Source organism: Tympanuchus pallidicinctus, unplaced genomic scaffold, assembly GCF_026119805.1.
Source record: "Tympanuchus pallidicinctus isolate F22 unplaced genomic scaffold, pur_lepc_1.0 scaffold1, whole genome shotgun sequence".
NCBI classification, from domain to species: Eukaryota; Metazoa; Chordata; class Aves; order Galliformes; family Phasianidae; genus Tympanuchus; species Tympanuchus pallidicinctus.
In genome coordinates this window covers 82,501,899-82,525,197 of record NW_026294618.1, presented here as the reverse complement: position 1 = coordinate 82,525,197, position 23,299 = coordinate 82,501,899, and the positions used below count along the sequence as shown (strand labels likewise).

General features: G+C 40.7%; 1 long non-coding RNA gene across 3 annotated transcripts; it reads right to left on the bottom strand.

Annotated features, from left to right (window-relative positions):
- Positions 1-1,615: 1,615 nt before the first annotated feature.
- LOC128078340 (uncharacterized) lies at positions 1,616-23,012 on the bottom strand. 3 transcript variants are annotated; one of them, XR_008205592.1, is made up of 4 exons: positions 22,911-23,012; positions 22,739-22,819; positions 21,050-21,114; positions 1,616-2,702 (listed from the first exon to the last, which is right to left on the bottom strand). It is a non-coding gene; the product is annotated as an uncharacterized LOC128078340 (long non-coding RNA). The 3 variants fall into 3 exon arrangements; XR_008205591.1 differs by having other exon boundaries at positions 22,739-22,998; XR_008205597.1 differs by lacking the exon at positions 1,616-2,702 and adding an exon at positions 19,360-19,442 and having other exon boundaries at positions 22,739-22,998.
- Between the last annotated feature and the right edge of the window lie 287 nt (positions 23,013-23,299).

Here is a 23,299-nt window from a genome sequence, read left to right as displayed (position 1 = left end):
ATGATTCCAGTCAGCACAGGGACATGTTTTCTGAAGACAGCCTGCTTACAAAATACTCACAGGTCTTCATTTTTGAGCAAGAAACCACATCCAAGTACTCTCAAAATAGACAAGTACTGCTGATTAATTACCACTATTTGGTTGTAAAACCAGAGGCAGACACAGAAAGCCAAGCAGATCCTACCCTGTAGCTCCTTAGGACCCTTCTTCCTTTCTCAGTATTTACATTAAGGCTGGGTGAATAATAAGTTTTGTTCTGTACTTTTAGAGATTTATATATATATATATATATATATATATATACACTATCTAATACATAGAGCCAAAACCAAGACTTTTTCAAGTTTCATAAGAAATGAGTGGAAAAGGGCAGTGGGTTGAGTTCAGAGCCATGTACCCAGAATGTGAAAAACTTTCCTGTGAACTGCAGTGTCCTAGATGGATTTCTTTTGGGAGTTGTGACATTTTGTATAAATAATTAAATATCAGCTGCAGGAGAGATGTGAGTTTGGATCTGTGTCAGATGAAAACTATAATCGTTCAGCAAAAGAGCCAGTCGATTCCTTTTGATGTAGCAATGATAGTTTCTAGAAATAGTTAAATATTAATAGAACCAAAAATGTAGGCTATTATTAAAGTAATACACTGTAAATATTCTGCATACATTTCATACTTACTCTTTCCACTTCAAAGAGCTAACAGGCGATTCAGATTCACCCTCCTCAGATTCTTGTCATACATTTGCTCATGGTTACCTGGGCACCCTTGGTGAGTTCTCAGTTTTAATTCCCCCATTTATAAAATGAAAATAATAACAAACGTGAGCCTCTCCAGACAATGAAGAGACATAACTGAAATACTGAAACTGAAATATAAAAAACTGAAACTGAAACACATATGAGATATTTGGTTGATGTTCAAACATGTTTTCCATAATCATCAAAGCTTTAATAATTGTAGATTAATACCAGCCCTTGGTTCCTGTGCATGTAATACATCCTGATTGCCTTTTAAGAACACTGAAAGGGCAGAGTAGGTCTGGATGTGAAATTATTTTATCTGCAATTAAAATAAGAAAGCAGATTGTTGATTTCAAAGACCAGTAATAAAAAAAAAATAATAATAAATACAAATTTCAATCCAGTAAGCCTGACTTAGAAGTCTCATTTTGGAAAGAGCAGTGACCCCTGCCCTGTCCCAATAGCTCCAAGCTAGTGTGAAGACTTGGCAAGGTAAGAATTAAGAATTGCCTTGAAGGCATGAAGGAGAGCCTTTCAGGACCTCATACAAAACCATAAGGTAAGATGCACACTGTGCCACCATAAGTGTGGCATGTCACAGATCACTTCTCAGTATCAGAACTGTTCAAAAGTGGAAGGAGTGCTTTTTATAATTATTATTATTTTTATTAGCGTATGATACAATCTCAGTTCCCCTGGCAGCCTGCCTTACTGCCCACAAACTATCAGAAATTTGCAACACTTGCTGTGGCGTTATTCCCTAAGTAAGGAAGGGGGAAGCAAAACAAGGCAAGTCATTTGTGCCTGCAAGATCTGCAGATCTCGGTTTGTGGAATGTCAATTAAGCTTACTATTCCTTTGCTGTAGAGGAGAAAAAAAAAAAGCCACGTTCCTACCCTCCTGTTTCCCAGGGAGGAACAGCTGTGAGAAATGAAAATGTCTGCATCCATTTTCCTAAGTAAACACAGGACTATTTCGTTTCAGCAAAAGCAGATGGTCTGTGCTCTGTGAATATGCTGGCATTTGACACTAGCAGCCAGAGTTTCACAGAAATAAAATGCACGTAGAGCATTAGAAAGACTCCTCTAAACTCTGAGGCCGAACTCAAGAAACGAAAGCTATAAATGCACTAAGAATATCCTTGAAAAACAAACAAACAAACCAAAAAAAACCCACAAAAAACAGCGTTTATCCAGAGATCTCAAAGGGCTTTCTAAACATTATTAATCACACTACAGAACAGTCCACAAAGCAATTAAATTTCTTTATATGTTTCTCACAGAGGGTTACACTGAAGAAGAGAAGATAAATGAGCTCCTTCAGGTTATGCAGTGATTCACAGTCTGGCCTCCTGTGTGTGCTTTGACCATCCACATTTCTCTTCTCTTGCTTGTACATCTCTAGCACACTGTCCTCATCCGTATTCCCATGACAGGATTTTTCAGTGTGAAACCCTCAGAGTTAATAGCACAGGGACAAGACTGTGATATATGCAGCATGCATAGCCATCACTGGGACATCTGCCTGCTCTATGGGGAATTCATAATACGCTAAAGTGATATGCCAACAGCCCTCCAACCTGCTGCTAATGGCTGTTGCAATGGGTTTTAAGTGTCTGAAGATACTTAATTATTTGGTGATTTTTATCGATTGGGATTATTGCTTAACATAACTCAGTACTAACAAGACATCTCTTCTTTACCTGTCTGAAAGTGTTTTGCAAACAATAAATAATTAAACTCTACAATCTCAACACCATTTTGTTGGGCAACTGGGAGACGAATGTGGTTGGCTCGGGGTTAATCAGGGCTTTAAGGGCAAATCTCAGAGGCTTCAGACATCAGAGGTAGTGTAGCTCTTTAAGGTCTACAATACATCTTCAGGTGTTGGTTTCCAGGAGAAGCCACGTTGTGCTCTGCTTTATTCCATCCACTTCAGGTCTGAGGGTGTGCCATACCTGCCCTACAGTTGAGGCAATGCTATAATTTAATATACTTTGTGATCAGCATTTTAAGAGTTTGAATTTGCCATTTCTCCATTATGTAATTACGTAATAGTAGTAACTTAACCAGTACAATATTAAGTGGAGTTCTGCTGTTATATCTTATGCAAATTAGAGATAGTTAGCAATATGTTACAAAATGGTTACGCATATTTCAGTGTGAGACGTAATAGGTTACTTGGATTCAGGGGGAAAAGGAGATGTTGTGGAAACCTATTTTATAAAGGGAGAGATCTTTATTTGTATCTCATCACCCTGTGGCTCTTTTACTAGAGAGAAAAGTGAAGAGCTTCAAGATATTAAAAACAAACAAACAAACCCAACTCAAAGCAATGTTTTCTGTGTTTTCAGAGAAATGCAGATTTTTATTTTAGATACAAAAAGTAATGATATATACGTGAGGAACTTGAGGCTGAATTTGTGTAATGTGAATCACTAACAAAACAGTGGTGAAATAGCTAATCATTAGGCCAAAAGCACATTTATTTCAGTTGTTAATCTGCTCATTAGAAGCAAATATTCTTTATATTCAAAATATACTTCAGAAGAATTTACAAGGATTGGAAAGTCAAATTTCAGTCTCAAAATGTGTCAGCTAACTTGACTTCTACCAAACTGTGACACATGCTGGTCATTCCCATGATCTCATTTGTGTGGTATTTTTAGTATCTATCAGGTAATCTAATTTGTCCTAGATGTTCCTAAAATAATTTGTCTACGTACAGTACGGCTTGAAAGAGCAGGATCTGGAAGAGACCCAGAAACCATGAACATCAACCCACGTTGTGTTCAGTAACCTGAAGCCTGGCACTCTCAAAACTGTGCATCCCAGCCCAGCCGAGAAGACTGAGGATGGTGATGTGAGGATGAAAGGAGCGGTGGTGAGCAGGGGAGCGGGACAAGCAGCCCCAAGCACTGCTATGGTGAAAATGCCCCTGGCTATGGCCTAGTGGGAGGCTGCACCCTGCGCCCCGACTGAGTCACTGCACCACTCTGATAAGCCACGAGCCTTATCGTGGCTCAGCCTGCCATCTGCAAAGCACTGATAACAAAATTTAAATACTTCAGAAGAATGCAGCAAGGCTTAATTGAGGTTTCTAACATATTTTGGATGCTTTACACGCTGTACCAGTGCAGCATCTAAGGTATGGCTATTACAGAGAATATCGCTCTCAGTGATGTTCCTCCTCAGCACCCTCTGCAAACACTCTTTTTGCACACCACTCATGTTCATCATCAATGCTCAGCTTCGGTGCCACTGTGTTTTCTGGACACCTTCTAACATAAAATTCATGTTTGGATTCCTGGGTGATAACTTCAAACACCAATTTGCTTCTGCTGCACTCTACGGACTTTTTTCTATTTTAATGAAACCTAGCAACCATAATGTAAATTGGAAATAACTACAGCCTATCAGACTATTGAAATCCCTGAAGATCTGAATTATTCACTATTAACAGAACTTGTATAATTATAGGTTAAGACATCACTTAGGCATTTAGCATACACATCATCTCCAGTGTTAATTTTTAGCTCTTGATCTGTATTAGTATCAGCTTGCTAAATTAAAGGATATGCCTCCAATTAGCCTAAATTTAACATTCAAGAACACATCTCTGGTGGGATGATGCTCATAAGTTTAGAACATCCAGGCAATTTCAGATGAGATTTGAGGCTCTATCTGAAGTGGAAAATATTTTCTTGTAAACACTTCCAAGACTTTCATAGGGGCAGAAGTAAAAGAAGTAAAAGTAATCGCAATTCCATTTGTGACAAGACCTTTCAAAGCATGGAGCTACGAAATCACATGCTAAACAGAAGCTGAGCTGTAAGATCAAAACACTTTGTCATGACCGCCCTAAGGAAAGATACACGTTTTGACAATGTCCTATCATGCGTGCATTCCATAAGAGGAATGTATAAATTCAATGAAATACATGTCAGTAATCACTAGTGAACTTATTAATGATGAGAAATGCAGTATCCTTGATCTGCTGTATAATCATCTCATTCAGAAGACAATTGCTAATATTGCTGAGTGTCTCCATAAGAAAAGTCTAGGCAATAAGAAATCCTCTTCCTGGGAAATCTTCTTACAAGTTTATAATGGCAACCATAACAGAGAAGGGAGAAAGCACTGAACTGGAAAATGCTATTAAAAATTAGACTAGAATCCAAATTATTCAAAGCTTAGTCATGAGTCTCACGCAGCAAAGCTTGTTGCAGTTACATGGATTTTAGTGAAAACAATCAGAATCAAAAGATTACATACTAATGCCTAGTTGCATTGTACCTAGAAGAACAGCAGCAACAACATCAAAAATAATTTCAGATTACAGTTCAGTGAAGTTTTTTGTTTGTTTGTTTTTTTGTTTGTTTCAATTTATCTGGGAGACTGGACTCTATCCTATAAAGCCTTTTGTCATGTAAGACAGTCACAGTATTGCATATATACTGATAGTCGTATCTCAAAAAATGCACTGGTGCCCCAGTCTTAAACACATTCTTCTTTCAATGCTAAATTCCCAAACTATGAAGCCCATGATCACAGCCATCCTATCAGACACTGAGTAAAGCCTTTGGCTGCTCAATCTCAAACATGCTAAGTTCTCCATGTGCTCACAGTCAACATGGATGGTAATGGTACCTCATGTCTCTATTTCATGAGGTTCCAATAACTTATTTCTTTGTTGGTATAATTTGTCCCTGCTACCAAGATTATTACCGTGTCTTAAATAAAGAATGTGCTCTCATATAAAATGTCTTAGGACCCATGAGACCAAGGACCAGCACTCTCGTGTCCCAGTGCAAGGCTCCTTGCCCACACCTCTCTCGTCACCCCATGACTCCAAGCCCAGTTTCAAACATGTCAGCTTTACTGCAAGGGGCATTTCCCTCTTTCTCAGACTACACCACTGGTCAGGGATTACAGCATGCTCTGAGTAGTGCTACACATCCAGATCCCAAATCCCATTTCCTGGCTGCACAGTTCAGCTGGTAGATTTTGTCTTTTAAAACAATCCTCCTGCTAAATGCTTAGCTAAGGAGAGAGACTGTTGCCCTCCTGAGCAGAGCAAGACTGCAATAAGGTTCCAATACCTGCTGGAGCTGGCCCTGTTTGGGATTGTAGTGTGGACATGATAGCTCTAGAAGTCGTGTGCAGCCTAAATTGCTCTTGGTACTTCATTGCATAACACTACCTATAGGCCTATTCAAGGCAGTCTTCTGTCTAGCATTTGGGGTTTTCATTCACTCCGTGTTTCCTGGTTCCTCTAACTGATCCTACAGAGTGGCTGCATGTCTGTCGAGTGCTTTGCATTGCCCTATGAGGGCAGGACCTGCATGAGGCAGCAGTCTGACTCTGTCCTCAGCATTGTCTCATGCAGACATTTCTCTGAGCCCTTGCAGATTTCTCTTTAGAGCTGCCAGATGTTTGAGAAGTTCAGGTTTCTCTCATCTACTTTGGAATTTTAGGTTTAATTCTCTAGAACAAAGACTTTTCCCACTCTACTCAAACAGCTTTTGCCTCAAGCTGTGTCTTTGCATGGCCATTTACTTCAAAGATTTTAAAAGGATTTTTCCTCATACTCACCAGATTACTTGCTGGTGAAACCATTCATGCATTTGGCTCTTTCATCTCATTAAACATATGGATTTCCAAAATATTTGTGGTACATGATCTTAAAAATTTCTCTTTTCTTTTTCCTATGTCAATTCAAATACCTGCCTTTTATATACATATATATATATGCAGAAAAAAAAGTAAAGAATAGTTGTTTCTATATCTGATTTGTATTTCTGTGAGGGGAGGTGAACACAGAGCTCACTGAAACAGTGATGACTACAGACAAATACCACAGGCAGGTACTGTCCTAGGTAAGTCCTACTGCCCAGCTGCTGTAAATCCTTTAAATCCAGCTTTCTGCCTGCCGTTTCCTGTATGTCCACCCTGTGAATTGTGAAAGCTGTCTAGGCTGCCAGCAGCCTTAGAAATGTTAGAAGAACCTATAAGGAAACACAGGGCAAGGACAAATTTTTCACAGTTTTATGCTTGCCAGGGCACTGCTCTTCTCCATACCAGCTTCTTGTAGTACTCAGTGCATTGGAGTAACTGTTCCATGACAGAACAGGTATCGCTTTCCCTCATAGCCAGCTTCCGGGGCAGGGCAGAGTCAGGCCTCATGTATGGCCAGGGAGGGAGAGCCTTTTGCAAACAAGTGACACTTTGGTAAGATATTCTGACTGAAATCACCTCCTAGTTCCTGTTTACACTCAAAACTTTTGTCATCCTGGGCTAGCTGTACCTGTAAACCCCTCCTTCATAAGGAGAACATTTTTTGCCTGTGAAATGTGATCCAGGTTGGCAAAATCTATAAGCTTGAACAGCAAAACAGCTTTATAGTTGGTTTAATTGTGTCTACACTAGGCTTTTGTTGAAGTAGTTATGTCATGAAAATCACCCCACATGACACAAACTCTGGAACTGAAAACTGAAATCTTAAATCTTATCTACGAAGCCAGACATCTCTATGCTTTAGAACAATTATGGAAAACCAAGGTCAATTTGGTGGCCACAACCTCATTGTCAGCAGAGACATAGCTACATCTCATTCAACATCATATTAACTAACCAAGGATCTGGTATGGTACAATCTAATTTGATTCTTCCATAGCTGTGGTTGACTAGAGACCAATCAATCTACATTAAACTGTATCATATATTAATAGGGCCAGGGTGAAGTTTGCTTTATTTGTGCTTCTTTCTCATTGGCTTTACCTACTTATTTCTTCCAACACATATTACTTTGGTTATCAGCTCCATGAAGTCTCGAGTCATTTTTCATTTTAGTCTTTTCATGTTCATTTTCCTTCTTTGACAACATGAAATGTAAGCATATATAAGCTACCAATGAAGAAAAATTACCTGTCATTTCAATGGGTACCTCTCTGGATCTTTAAATACCAATTACCCAAAGTTTTTTTAGTACTTTAAATTAAGCAATTAACAAGAAAAATATAGTAGATTATCTTTATAAGACATAAATAAAGACATTAATATGTCTTTTTTTGTATCAGTTTCTAAAAGATGTCATTAGTCACACTCATATTAGTTTTCCCAGTAGACCATAATTCAGTCTTACATTTCTAATAGTCCACCACATCTTAACCACTTTTCTTTCACTTCAGTGTTGCTAGGTTTCCTCAAAAACGCAAATGCTGCCCTTCAGAAAACAATAACACAAATTGTTTAAATTGGCTTGAGACCTGAAGTCCAATAAAGTTACTTATTAGATCACACAGAAAAGCAATACTACCTTAGAGCACAGGTTTCACCTACTGTCAGTGCAAAATGCATCCTCTCACGAAGGGCTAGAACCAGACATGCCCTGGAGTCCACTACCTCTCAGTAATGAACCCAGAGGAGGCAGATGTAGGCTTCCATAAAAACAGTAATTTGAGAGAGCAGCCTCCACCACCAGTAGCTACAAAAGAACTTAAAGGGAACAGCAAGGACCAGAGGTGCAATCTTGGCACATGTTCTTGATCATGGGATACACAGTAAATGCAGGGGATGAGGTTTTCAGAGAGCCAGGAGAGGCCAGACATTTTTTATATATTTCAGTATTGTTTTCTGACTGCAAGATCAGTAAAGGAGTAGTGATTGGTGTTCCACTCCAGGGCTCAGAGTCTCCTAATAAAATGAAATCCTTGCTTCGCTACTCAAGCAAACAGACCTGAGAACAGTTTTCTAAAAACAAACAAAAGTGATGCAAATGCAATTTTAATGCTGGCACTCAGCCTATGAGTATACTGCGCTTACTGCTTTTGCTTTGGTGGCAGGCTGGATTCGTGATATAAATAGGCATACACTGCTGTTTAAGGTCAGTCTTGCTGGGCTAACAGTGGGGTTTTCTCCAACTGTATATTTACCATCTATCAGAGTCATCAATATCACCACAGGAGAATATCATATCTTCTTTGCTGTAAGTGTGTGTTATTGTCCTCTGCAGCACCACCTGGTTTCCCAGTAGAGGTAACAGTAAATAATACTCGCAGCAGTGACACAATGCACCTGCAATTTTCCAAGTGTGGACTTGAAGAATGATGCTTAACAAAGCAGAAACTTTCTTCTTCAAACCATACTGCGTTATCTTGGAAAATAAACAGTGTAATTTAGATGAAGAAGTGGGAAGCAGACAAATCCAAAGCTTCATCTGTGGCACTGTGTCATTTACCCCAGTATCACACCTTGTGAGTACAGACCAGGCGAACAGTGACCACAGGTTATTATGATCTGATGGCCCAAGAGAGAAAAGGTGGTAGGGATGCTTGATTTTTCATGAACCTCTCTAACTGTAACTCAAAGACCTGGCACTGAGCATCATGAGCAAGTTAAACATCCTTTCAGCTCTCAGCTAGAAATAATCCCTTTTGATACAGATGGAGCAATGATTGCCTTGCCTGGGAAGCTCACTAGCCTTGCTATGGCTATTGCATAAAAAATGAGTACAGGCAGATCCCCTCCCCATCCAAATTTAGGTCATTGATTTCAGAGTAATTACCACCATTTACACAGCAGAGGAATCTGCCCGAGTTTATTTGCAGTGAGGTCAGTCTGAAGATTTTTGGGAGCGCTACATACATTTTTCAACACGACTACTGTAGATAACTGCCCCATATTTAAAGTTACAGTGTATACCTCTCAAATGAATTCCATCAGATTTTTTTTCCCCTCTCTCACACTGTACTGGATTTCAAACCTGTACATTAATTTTACAGGAATAAAGGACACTGCCTTAGATTTCTAACAGAGTTTTATGGCATTGTTGCTAGAATAGCAACTTTTATTTCTTTTACCCTTTTTCTTCTATGCATGCATTCATTACTGTAGTCTCAAATTCTGTTGTGTTTTTTTTGTTGTTGTTTGTTTGTTTTTGTTTTTTCTTCTTGTCCACCCCAGGGCTCCTTTTCTTGTCCTTTTCAGTAGATAAGAACACCCGGGTGTTACTTCGGGAATTCCCACTTCACTGCAAACTTGTGCTTTGTACCCATTCTCCCTCACCAATGTGATACTGGATACTGATTTGTGTTAAACTCTAAGACAAAATCCTAAGGCAAAATATACATGGCATTGCAGATTACAAGATGTGAACAGAATATCTTTTTAAAATATCCTAAAGGAGGAAAGATGGCTGCAGCCACATTGCACTGTAACTGCTTTTTCAATTGCTCCACCATACACAAACAGCAATGAGCAGACTTTGTGATTAACAAAATTAAATAATTAAAGCCTCCTCCAACCCTACTTGAGCATTTAGTTAGCCAAGGAGTTATTTACCTCCCATCTGACAAAACAATGGGGATTACTGTGGTTAATTAAAAGAAATAGTTAATAATTTGGAGACCCTGAGATTTATATATAGTCTTTGAATGGTTGAACAATAGACATTAAAATAATTATTAAAAAAAAAAAAAAAGTGAATACAGCTCTTTTTTTCCCTGACCCAGCATTTCACATGAACTGCAACACCCCAGTGGTTTGGGCCTGCATGAGTCTAGGGAGGAGACACAAACAGGGCATACATGCTGACAGCGATACGTGGATGTTTTCAGTGCTGTAGGGAATCCAAAGCCAAGCAGGAGATGGAGTCCGGGCAAGCAGAGGTATTGCTTCTCCCCATGGCAACACGGTACAATGACTGAGACCTGATGTGTCTCACAGCTCCAGGTCTGTGCTGTGATTGACCTGGACACCCTGAATCAGCGAAGCAAGCAGCAACATGTCTGCTTTTCGGTATCCATAATCAATATACTGCAGGATCCCTTTTCCACCTTTACAACTGCCATTACTATTTCACTAACGTAGTGACATATATCTTTTTATCTGGTTGGAGTCTTTAACATGTAAAATAAAAACCCACGAAATAAAAACCCAAACCGTATCTTCCTAGACACAGTAGTAAGTGCTTCCTTGTAATATTCAGAGCATTTCTCCAGGAAATAAATATTTCTTCGCAGGGTTGGTAGGGGGCCTATTGATCTGTTGACTTCCATGTCAAATAACCTGACTGACTGTAACCTCCACCCCAGGGCTCCTTCATTGCTGGCTGCCCTCTTTTTCCAGTAGCTCAGCAATTGGAACCCTGGTGGGGTATGCAACACGCAATTTTTCCAAGTAGCTCTTTCTCTTGCAAACAAGCCTAACAGTCAGAAGTTTCATGCTCATTAGAACTTCTCATTTCAGAGTGGATCAATTTTATTTCTATACTTTAAGCAGACTTAGTGCTTTGCATTGGATCTGTGAGTAAAATTAACTGAAGCCCAAAACTGACTTTGGCTTTGAGGAAGAAATTTCATTCAACTGGAAGCTTGATGGTCATGATTAAGAGGAAAGTAAATTTTACCTGAGTTGCATTTTGGTTTGGAATACAGGCATGTTGAAAAACATGCATAGGCATGCAGAATAGTTCCATAAAGTAAGAAAAATGAGTTTATCAGATAAGCATATGCATTATTTTTTTATCCAGTCTTGTTCGAAAGAAGTTAATTTCTTTGTGATCAACAGATTACGTGAAGACTAGTTCAGAACCTTTGGAGAAAATTGTGGTTGGCTGTTCATTTCTGAACTATGTCTGAATTAATAGCAAGGAAAAGAAGAAAAAAGAGCAATTCCATGGCAGAACAGTACACGTGTGGAGAGCCAAAGCTCTCTTAGTAGAGCTGGGAGAGGAACAAGTCCTAGGAGAAGCAAAGGCATCTCCAACAGCCTGGCATGAAAGGAGTGAGGTAGAAGAAGAACTGATTTTTCTTTCAATTCTTGATGTGAACAGAAAGCTTTGCATCTAAGTTGGCAAAACGCTTACAGCAGAGAACTGCTGGACTAGGATCCTAGGTGTGGCCTTATCATAAGAATTACTTAAAAAATAACATTAATAGTAATGAATATACATAGGGATGGGGACAGAGAGCTGTGATATAGTTCTGATTACCATTGCTTTATTCACTTTTTTCCTTTGCTCTTCTTTTCCTTAAGTTCTCTGTTTTCCCTTCTTCCTTTCACTCATTGAAGCTGTGTTAGAGAAAGCATTCTCTTCCATGTAACTCAGTGGGCTTTAGATCAAACCCTAAAACGCATCTGTAGTTCATTAAATTTTAAACAGGCCTCACAATCTTTGTGCCATATTTTTATTGTTCACATGAAGCAATGACAAAATTTGGAATTAGACCAAAGAATCAAACAAGGGCTAATACTCTACCTCTGTCACAAATCACATGCCAGATCAGCTGCTTCATCTTTGAGAAAGCTAAGTTCTTCTAAGCTGTTTTTCACTGCTGCTACATAGTCACATCGACTGATACAATACATTAACTGCTCTTAGAGAGAATTGTGATCACAGAAGCACAGTGAATTCTTTCCTTTTTAGTAAGCTGCCCATGAAAAAAATATTTTATAGAATCTGATGTAACTGATTTAATGCTGTTTTGTAGTAGTGTACAGATTCTGTACAACAGCTTGCTTTTAGGAATGTTTAATTTTTGAGCAGTGATCACTTTATTACTATTATGACTAATCCAGGCAAAGAAAAATCGTGGCTCACTGTCCCTTGCCCATGAGTTGCCCTCCTCAGCATGCTGAAAGCATTAAGTGAGTTAAAATTTATGGCTAAAAAAGCCATTCAACTTTCAGCACAGAGAAGAGTTGCCTTCTGACTTAACCTGATAAGTAACTACAAAGAAACAAAGAAGGGGGAAGAATGACTCAGAATTAATTTCTCTGCATAAACAATCTGCACTTCAGTGTAACAAACACTAAGGTTACAAAACTGAATCAGAGTGCCCTGCCCATGTATACAAGATACAGGCTAGGCCAGCCTTCAATCCACAAGACCAAAAGAGACCTGATGTGGAGGTGGATAATTAGTTCCATAGCTGGTGCTTTGGCCAAAGACATTTAATCAATGATTGAATTAAAGCAATAAAACAAGTACAATGTTTACTTTTCCTACAGAATCAATCAGCGCTAAAATACTGCAAGCATCTTCAAACAGTAATATTGTCTAAATCTCATAGTAACAAAGTGCTCACAGGTGTAACCTGTAAGGTGCTCCTATAGCTCTGCCAAGGAAATCTCCCTGGTGGGGGGCAGGCACAGCTCTAGCTTCGTGATTCTCAAGCTAGGGTTGCAATTCAGTATATGGGGACTTTGATACTCCCTTCTGCTTTCTCTCCCACTTTATTTTCTTACAAGCTGTGTTATCAAAGACCTTCACCTTGTAAAGCTTGTTGCCTTGAACTTGGACTTCAGAAGAAATGCATCAAGCCCCCATGAAACCCAAGGGAACGAGATTAATTCTTTTCTCATTACAACTGTGATAGTACTGCTGTTGTCTCCTGATCAGGTCATACTGGAAAAAAAGCTGATTTCAGCACTAGCTGGAAAAGGATTAAAACTAGATGCTCTCCCTCGATAATGCTAGGATTCTCTAGGACACTGCAACCAAGCAACAGAAAATGCCCTACAAAAGTGCATTACAGGCAAGTGGTCTAAGCAGGGCAAGTGACAACAGTGGCAAATGATTCTCATGTCCGAAACAATTCTTCCTAACCACACATCATCTGCGCACATCAGTTGTGCTATCCCTCTCATTATATTTGCTAGTGCTGTTGTAAATATCTGAGCCCCTAAGCAGATTTTCTCTGCAAAACCTGTGGGCCAAATTCTTAAGAACACCTTAGGGTCCTTAAAATGATAGGAGTGCAGTTGTGTATATTTCAGCTCATCATCTTTGTTTTTGTTTTTGTTTTTTAGTACAATTGTGACACCCTTGCATAAGGATCAGTGGAAATTCGCCTGAATATGAGCAAAAGCACCAACATATTTCTCAAGTTTCTGACCAACTTTTATATTGGTTAATCCTGACAAAAGTACAACTACAGTGTGTTGAGGCTAATGCCTATGAGCCAGCAGCCATGTCTCCTTCCTCAACCGTTCAACTGCTTTTCAATTGTTCATGTGCATAGAAGAGAAATAAATAAACAGCTAAGCACACATCTTGAACACCCTAAAGGTATTTCAGTCTGGGATGGACGGGGCCCTGGGCAGCATGGTCTGGTGGCTGGCAGCCTTGCCCATAGCAGGAGAGTTGGAACTGGATAGTCTTCAAGGTCCTTTCCAACCTAATCAGTTCTGTGATTCTATAAACTCTAGTCTTCTGCTGGCTACTGGTTTTCTGAAGAGTGTCTTTTCACCTTAAATGGTAGTCCAGTTTAGTAGGAGACCACACAGTGGAATATCATGTACAAGTGCACTTCAAGAGCTGCCGTGCTGAAACAGTTGATGGTTCTGTGAAGTTAAGATGTGTATTCCAATTTGATCAGTAACATACTTCATGAGAAGACTGAGTCGTGATAAGAGTGTTTCTGTAAATACACTCTTGTTCAGTCGCGGGTTGCCTTGCCTTGATGCCGGAATTGCCAGGGTAAATGGTACAATCTAAGCAGCTGATCATTACAGTCCCTGATGGACTTAATATCCCTGAATTAACCCACAGAAAATGATGCATGTACTGAGCTGGCTCATACAATCACTGGTTCTAGTTCCTGCCCCATTTTCAAAACATTCCTGAAGCAATTCCTGAACCACAGCAGTTCACAGCCTGTATTCCAGCCCTGACAAAAGAAACAGTTTGAGCTTTTAGTTTCAAATATCTCTCAAAACCACATCACTCATGCTGATTTAAGGCAGCTGTAAAGCCTCCATGCAGTATCACTGGCTGAAGATACTGGGGATGCTCCTGTTTTTCCATCCAACTGGCACCACAAATCAGCTGACTGCATATAGAAATTTGCTGAGTGCCTGTAATTTACCAGACTGTCATCTCTGGAGGAAGTGTAGTCGAAGAAGAATGACATAGTCCTTCTTTTTTAATTTATTGTCCTGACAAAATACATCACCAACATCTAGCTCATAGAAAATTCTGCAGAGGAAATCAAACTCCAAGGATGGTCTGTTCTCATTGGAAATGAAGTAAAAAGCGAGTCATAGCATAGGCCTTGATGCAAACACAAATGACCCTGGAGCAGCAATCAAACTTTGAAAGTTCACGATTCACAGAAAACATCAACACAAGTAATTGGGCAATACGAAAAATCCAATCCAGCATTTGCTTTGAGTTTGGCACCCATGAAAAAGTTAGCTTCCAAGGAAGCTTACGATATGGAAACCATGGTCTTGCATATGATACCATTCATACATTGGGGTATGCCATTCCTCAGCACACCCTGGTCAAAACTCCATCACCTCTGCACTTGGAAGGAATTAGATAGAAATGCAAAAGATCACTAAGAGCCCGAGGTTGATGAGCAGAGCCAAGGATGAGTTCCAGGATGGTTGGTGTTGAACCCTCCCATCAATGAAGCTTGGTGTACGGAAGCAGGTTTGCCAGGATCTGGGGAGATCACCCTCTCCTGCCCATGCTCTTAGTACTGCTCAGTTTAGCACACACACTGCGCAGGTACTGGGGATTTGGCCACACCACTGAGCAGATCTCCCACTGCACATCAAGCAGTGCTCTGCTTTACCAACACTGACGTGCAAAGTCTCATAATTCCTTCACACAAGTGAGTTAAGTAAGACATGAAAACTCAACAGCCTTAAAAATTTTTTAGTACTTCATGGTTGGTGTCAAAGAATTCTGAAGGAAGAAGACCAATGTCAAAAGTTTGAATTCCCATTATTTCTTTCAGCACAGCCCATAATAGTGCTGCACAAGACAGCTCAAGTCTATTTAGCTGAGTGAATAAGGACTGTAATTCTCAAAATTCTTCAGAGGACATGCAGAAGTCAATGCCATCCTAACTCTGCCACTAATTTGCTATGGTTAGGTCACTTATATTCTCCATTATTCCTATATATATATAAAAAAAGACAATTCTAATGACAGTTTTTCTTACAGAAATATTGGAAAATGTTATGAGCTACAGTTTTCCCAACACCGGATACATGTGAAGCACTTAGTAAACACCGAATGTTATCACCAGTGCTTGTTTGTGTGGTTATCAGTACTAAAAGCAAAGGAAAGGACAAGAGAAAGCTACTTTATCAGAGACAGGACTAGGACTGAAACACGTTCAATATTTACAAGCCGATTACCCCATCACAACTGCAGATTCCAGCACTCACCTGAAAGTCCAGAAACTGTGGAGTCACACAAGGATGTTGTGTTGAGGGACATGGTTTAGTGGGAGCTATTGGTAATAGGTTGCTATTGGAACGGTTGGACTGGATGATCTTTTAGGTCTTTTCCAACCTTGGTGATTCTATGATTCTATGATATTTTTTGCTGTTCGTAATCAAGAGAACAACTCTCTCATCTCCTCAAATATGTCTGACCCTTGTTTTTACTTGTTCTTCACATGCACTTGCCGTTTCATATTTTAAAATTGCTCTATATGCTGCAACAATGAATTAGTTCAAATGTCATATGGAGGAAAGTCTCACAGACTTGGCTGATAAATGCTGTGCTTCAGACTAGTCTGTGTTTCCGTAGCAGGTGAATGGACGAAAACTACTAAAATGATCATGAAGTACAGGGTAAGGAACTCAGGTAGTAGATAAGTAATGGCAACGGGCCTAAGATGGCTTGTACTCCAAGGATCTGGCCAAAAGCTAAGAGAAAGCTTGCCAAACATAGCTTTTCCCCAGCAATTATGTATCTTTCAGAAGCCAGGCCAGTCCCAAGTAATTTCCTCTATTAAATCCAGCTCAACAGTTCCTTTCTTTTGCAGCAGCACTGGGAAAATGTGCCCAACAGCACCATACACATCTGTAAAAGTAATTTAGCTGCCCAGGACAATGATTAGTATTTCAATTTTCACGCTGTACTACTGAAGACATTTGATACTCATCTATGGTTCATAAGGAAATACGTTTTTCAAAGCCATCTGAACTGACACCTTTACCAAAGACCAATTTCTGACTCACTGAAATCAAGATCCTGGTCAGCTATAAAAGTCAAGGTGAAAAATAGGCTTCAAACAATGATGAAACACAGGCAGATCACTAGCAGCCTAAATTCACACCCTGGCATGTATCAGCAGTTACCTACAAGGATGAGACTATCCTTGTAGGTAAGTCTCATCCTTATATGCGTTCATATTTTTGCTCCTTTCTTTGATCCATTGAGATCAGACTGTTCACAGAAGCAAAGAAACATTTGATCAAATAAACTTTTATGATGAGATTATGCCCTGTACTGCAGTTTGCAAAGCAGTGCTGTTATGAGAACATGCAGTGCTCTGCCATCAACTGCTATTTATCTGCTCATCCATTTCACCAGATAACCTTTCCTCGCACTGCATGTACCTGTACTCTAGTTCAAGCTGACACTAAATAACATGGTTCATCACTAATATTGCTCTGGCTGAAATCATGTATTAGTTGGAGAAGGATGCAGTTGATATTCTAGGGGTCTTTCCTACAAACGCATCTGATGTATTTATACACTGCACATTGAAATATGTCATATGTCCACCTCTATTCAGGTTGGATATTAGGAAAAAATTCTTCTCATAAAGAGTAGTGATGCTTTGGAACAGGATGCCCAGGGAGATGGTAGCATCACAGAAGGTGTTCATGAACCACGTGGAGTGGCACTGAGGAACGTGGTTAGGGGGTTCGGTGGGGGTGCATCGACAGTTGGACGAGATGATCTTACTGGCCTTTTCCAGCCTTAATGATTTTATGATTCCAAATGCACACGCACACATATCCCTCTCTTGCTGATGCTCCTGTTGTAACACATGGGTCCCAGTAAGATGTCATGAGAAAGTGGACAGAACACGGTGCCACTGCTCCTCCTCTGGCAGCTCTGACAGCTCATGCTTATTATTTGGGTTGTGGTCACTAAGGAGTCTAGCAGAATGTTTAATTACTCACTTCACTATAGCATTTAATTTAATTAAGCGTATAGCTTTTTTAGAAAACTATAGGGCTAAACAGAGACAAGAAAATATGTAGTATTTAAAAGAAACACGTGTACAAAACTTTTGGAGTAATTTCTAGGTACCATATATTTCTGATTGCAAATCAACCCTCATATACCAGTCTCTATCAGTACCTGCACTTGACCTACACTTCAAGCATGACTGATCATCTTCTGCAAAAACAGTGGCAGTTTGATTGCAGTACAGACTTGCCTGCTCCCATCCAGAGCCCCCAGCTCATCAGCAACCTCCATCTCAGCTTGGGGAATACCTGTCTGTTATTGAGGTGCCAGCAGTAACTACATCATGAGCAGCAGAGCCAGCAGCATGTGCTCCAGTGACAGGAGTGGCAAGAAACTCAACACCAGCAGCAACGACTGTAGGGTTGATGACATCAGAACGTTCTACTCCCTCAACTCAACCTTATCTATTTATGTCCTGGTTTCATCTGGGATAAAGGGTTTTTTTTTCCTTTCCTTCACAGCATCTGATGTGATGCTGTGTTTTGGCTTTGGGACAAAAACAATGCTGATAACATAGAGATGTTTCAGTTATTGCTGAGCAGTGCTGTACAGAGCCAAGGACATATCAGTGCTACAGCCTCTTGTACTGTCCTGTTAGAAAGAGGGCTGGGGGAGCCCAAGGATCTGGGAGGAGGCAGAAACAGCACAGTTAACCTGAACTGGCCAAAGAGATGTGCCAAACTATATGAAATAGTGTAAAAAACTATAAAACTGAGGGAAGCTGGACAGGCAGGCAATAACATGATGATGATTGCTATAATCCTTTTTTTTGTTTTCTGTTTTAGTAGATTCATGAGTTCTACTTCGGGTTTTTTTGTTTTGTTTTGTTTTTATTCTCTCATCCATTGCATTGAGAGCTGGGGAGTGAGTGAACAACTGTGCAATGCTGAGGATTAAGCCACATCAGTTTAAAAATATGTAGTGTCATTGCCCAAGTCCTACCACGGCACGAGGAATAATGTTGTTTGATCTTACTGATCCCTGATTCCCACTGCTTTTGTCTCTATTGCCAGCTCCTCCTGTTACCCAATGAACAGTATACTCTGTAAGAGATTCAGGGTACGTTGTCTCTGGGAAGTAGGAATTAATTTTTAAACCTGTTTCTACTGAAGCCTTCCAGGTGTTGAGACAAGCTGTAAGCTAAGCACTTGATAGTTTGTCTCTGTAACATGGCACTGCTGCGAGAAACACAACAGCTAAACTACTGCACAAGACATTGTTTTTTAATTAGGATTCTATTACATTGGAAAAGTACCTTTCTGCTGAAAAATTAGAATTAGCCTATGGTTAAATCCTCCCCTTTGTCCTGTATTGGGCAGCATGCCTCACTGCACAAAGCCTTAGTGATGCACTAACCTCCTTTGCTCTGCATACAGTCAGGAGACAGAAGCCTTGAACTAGGTTTAAATGTGTGATCAAACATTGGCAAGGCAACTGACTTCTTGCAGGATTACATATGCATACACATTATGCAACTACTTGTAAGGTTGTCCCTGGAAAGGGGTAGGCAGGGGCTGAGCATCTTCTGTGTGCAGTAAACAAAATAGTGGGGAAGATTTTGTGGTCCAGGTATTCCAAGTGCTGCAGTGGTCAGAGCAGTGAAAAATGGCTGCACCCCAACTGAACAATGACAAAGCACCTGAATTGCCTTTAATCTCCAGTCAGAACAATGAAGAAAGACCAATTGCTCTTCTGGGCCATGTTATGCCACCATTTGAAATGAAACAAAAATAGAGCATTAAAACCAAATGTGATATCCATGATGCTGTGGTAGCAAAATCTACAGAGAAGTGAAAAACCCAGCAGGATTACAGAAAGGTGCTGTTCCCAAAATAGCTTTCTGGATAGGAAATTTGCTTTTATTGCTATTATTATTATTATTTCACGGCGCATAATAAAACTAAAAGCCCAATTCAGAGATTTGAAACTACTGACTCAACCACTCATCAAACACATTAGAAAAAGTTAGTTCAAAGAGCACTGCAACACAAGATTCCAGGGCTTGTATCTTGTGATCATCTGAAGGTACAAATCTACTTTTGGCATTGATAAATACATCTCCCTTATTAATTTTTTGGATTATCTCACAAGATACTACTATGTTTGCTACCTTCATTTCTGTCCCTTGACCTAAGAGGTCCTGTCTGCCCCAGCTCACTGCCTACTTGCACAAAACTCTTAGCAATTCAATTACTCATGGGTCTGCTCTCCATCAGCCAAATTCAATCAACCATTGTATTCAACAGTTATTTGAAGATGTACAGAGCATGATCACCCAAACCTCATTTCCTGAAGAAATCAGACTGGCAATACTGACTTCTAAGGGTGATTATTTGCAATGGATGCATGACATAAATGAGAAAATAAGAAGAGAAGACGACGCCAGAAAGGCTGGAACTAGGTAACGAGAAGCTAAGCATAATATTGTGCAAGAAAATGAGCATTAGTCACAGTCCAATGCTGACAGCTGGCACCGTCTAGCAAGACATTTAAAGGAAGGGTAGGAAGTCAGGAGGGAGATGGTAAGGTGGCTTTTCATCCATAGGTTTTTTCCTATATTCAATGCAGCACAGAGGGAAGCATCGTAAGCACTCAAGAGGAAAGTAAACTAGGAGGAGATGAGCAAGCAGAAGTGGTTATGTCAAGTTAGCCAGGAGCAGCTGCTTACCCCTGGATTGAACTGTGCTGCTTCAGGGAGACCAACATGCCCCTGGCCTGGCCCCATGGCTGGCAGATCATCCCTACCCAGGTCCTCCCTGCCCCAGCCCAGGGGCTCACACACACTGCTTCTCCTGCCTCAGCCAGACCAGAGCTTCCCTTAAAAATCCAACTTGTTTCAACACAAATGGGCCAGGAGGGGTTCCTGCAGGAAGGTCAGTCAAACTTTTTCACTGCCACAGCTGTCAGCAAAAGCAGCACAAGTCCAAATCCTTCACAGAGCAATTGGTCTGGGGGACCGTGTTTTCAGGCACTATTTTTATGAAAGCCAGAGGCTTGGTATTTCAGTATGGAGAAGAGGAGAGGCATCTTGACATGCCTGATGTCCTGTTTGTGTGATGGGAGATGTCCAGACTCCCTCTTCACTCATGGCAGGTACCAGTAGTGTGGATGGACAAAGCTGGATTTAAAGAAATGTGCTAACTCTGAGACATATTTTGACTGATGTTGGACTAGTGAGAACCAGACCACAGAGGCCAGGGACTGAGTGATGAGATACATGGGCCACAGCAACAAAGAAAGGCAAGAGACAAGAGAGACTGCCAGGGGACAGCAGGCTTGTAAGAGCTAGGACTACTCACCAGTTTGGCTGTTTCATGTCCCATTAGACAGCATCAAGTTGTACAGTTGGTCATTTGGAAGCAAGCTTGGAACAGATAAAAGTAAGAATTACTAGTTGAAGCAGTGACAAACCAGACCAATGCTGTTCAGCTCTCCCTCCTCTACCCACACCAGGAGCAGACGTGTCAGGCTCATCACAGAGCCATTTTCCAGCTTTCTGCTGGCAGCTACCTTGTTCCAGAAGATTTTTTTTCCACTGGCTAAGCCCATTGTTTTAAGGCCTGTGAAGGCTTTAAAGCTGCTTACAGACTGCAAAGTGACCTTTCCACATTGCAGTCTCTGATACCGACTCACGAACTGAGAGACCCTGAACAAAAAGAGCAGATCTGCTTTCGTATTTCTGAAGTGTCATTCATTCATTAGTTATAAATAATAAATGTAGCATAATCTTCAGAACAGATATCCAGCCTATTTGAAATTACCCCGTGTCTGTGATAAGCTTTTTATGTTGAAATATTTTGGGCCTCAACCACTGCCATCAGCAGAGGATCTCAGGACCAACAATGTGATGGAAAGAGGAAGGTTACTCTTTTCAGGAGTAGGACTCGATGAACATTGTGGAGCTTTTCCAACTCAGGATAAAAATACCACACATTGCACTCTAAGACATGAAGACAAAGCATGAGGTGAGCCAAAGGCAAATCAGAGTGGGCCCCTGCTCTTTCCATCACATCCCTGCCACCAACAGTTGTGTAAGCAAGAAACAGATCTTTCCTCCTTTTCAGTTCACTAAGCTCACATTTGCTGTGCCTCTGCTAGCACTAAAATACTGTAGCTGTTATGTCCAAATTTGTTTGAGTTCTTTCAAGATGTTTATTTAATACCTCTGTACTAATGAGTCAGGCTTCTTATACAATCCACAGGACATCAATATTGCATGTGCTGGGGGACCAGAAGCACGGGTACTAAATGCTGTGTTTCAAATAGCAAGTGTTTTGTTAACAACAAATAAATGAACGAGGGAACACCCAGATTCAGAGCAAGAGTAAAGCATGTGGAGGTTAATTGGCAAAGAGCCACAGCAGCCATTCTGTGGGGGGAATTTATGGTTTATAAGCAACCCAGTAAAAGGCTGCATTAATCACCAGATTACACTAAGCGCTTGCAAATTTTAATAGTGTAAACCAGTATTTTTTCTACGTGCACATAAAAAAGCCTCTCATTTTAAATATAGAAACATGTAATCAGATTCCTAGAAGGGCTGGTTGTTTTGTTGTTGGTTTTTTTTTTTTTTTTTCCCCTGAGAAAAGTATTAATATTACAAATAATACCACAAACATCTCAGAGAAATTGATGGAGAGAAGGATAGGGGGAGAAATTCCTGGTGCTGCTGCGGACCCTGGAGCTTCCACAGAAACCCCCCAGTGCCCCAAGCACCTCCCTTCTCCCTGGGGGCTGGCCCTCACGTGGAGGGCATAGCACCCAGAACTCCCCAGAGACCCGGGGAAGTTGCTGCACACGCCAGGCAGAGAGCCTGGAAGCCTGTTGGAAACAGTATGCTAAATATCCTATTGTGTGCTTACACAGTATTTATAGACACCATTCGTCACATGGGCACTACATGCGTTCAATCCAGATGTATTAAAAGATTGGTGTTGTTATAGACATCAAAAAAGGGCTCAGAAAAATAAAATGGCTGCAGCCCTCACCTTACTCCTGGGGATTCCAGCAGGTCTCCAGCACTCAGCAAGGTTTGGTTTGCACTCAGTCTCAGCCCTGACCAGTGGTACCTGTCAGAGAAGCAGTGGGAAGCAACATCAGGTTGACCTCCTGGGCTAGGTCACAGGCCTCACAGAAAGTGCATCTAATGGGAGTCAAAACCTGGTGGAATACAATCAGAGCAAACACAGAGTAACATTGAAACAGGCTAAAAATCTTCAGAACTGGCAAAAGCCACAGCTGAGCACAAAAACACAGTCTCTGCAAGGCAGCATGAGCAAATGACCTCCTGCACCGCCGCTCAGCCCTAACCCCAGGCAGCCCTGACCATAATTGGTCACAGCTGGGCTCCTCCAGTCTCCTTCAGCTGGAGGGAAGTCTGCAGCACCAAATAGAAAACACATGTGAACTGCAGACCTTCTTCAAGGAGCTGCCAGCAGCATTGTGGATGTAATGGTAAGAAGAGAAGTGTCTGAGTGCTTGCAGGAATGCCATTCCTAGAGTGAAGATCAGCTTTTTGGTCATCTGGACATAAGTGGTGTGGCCATAGC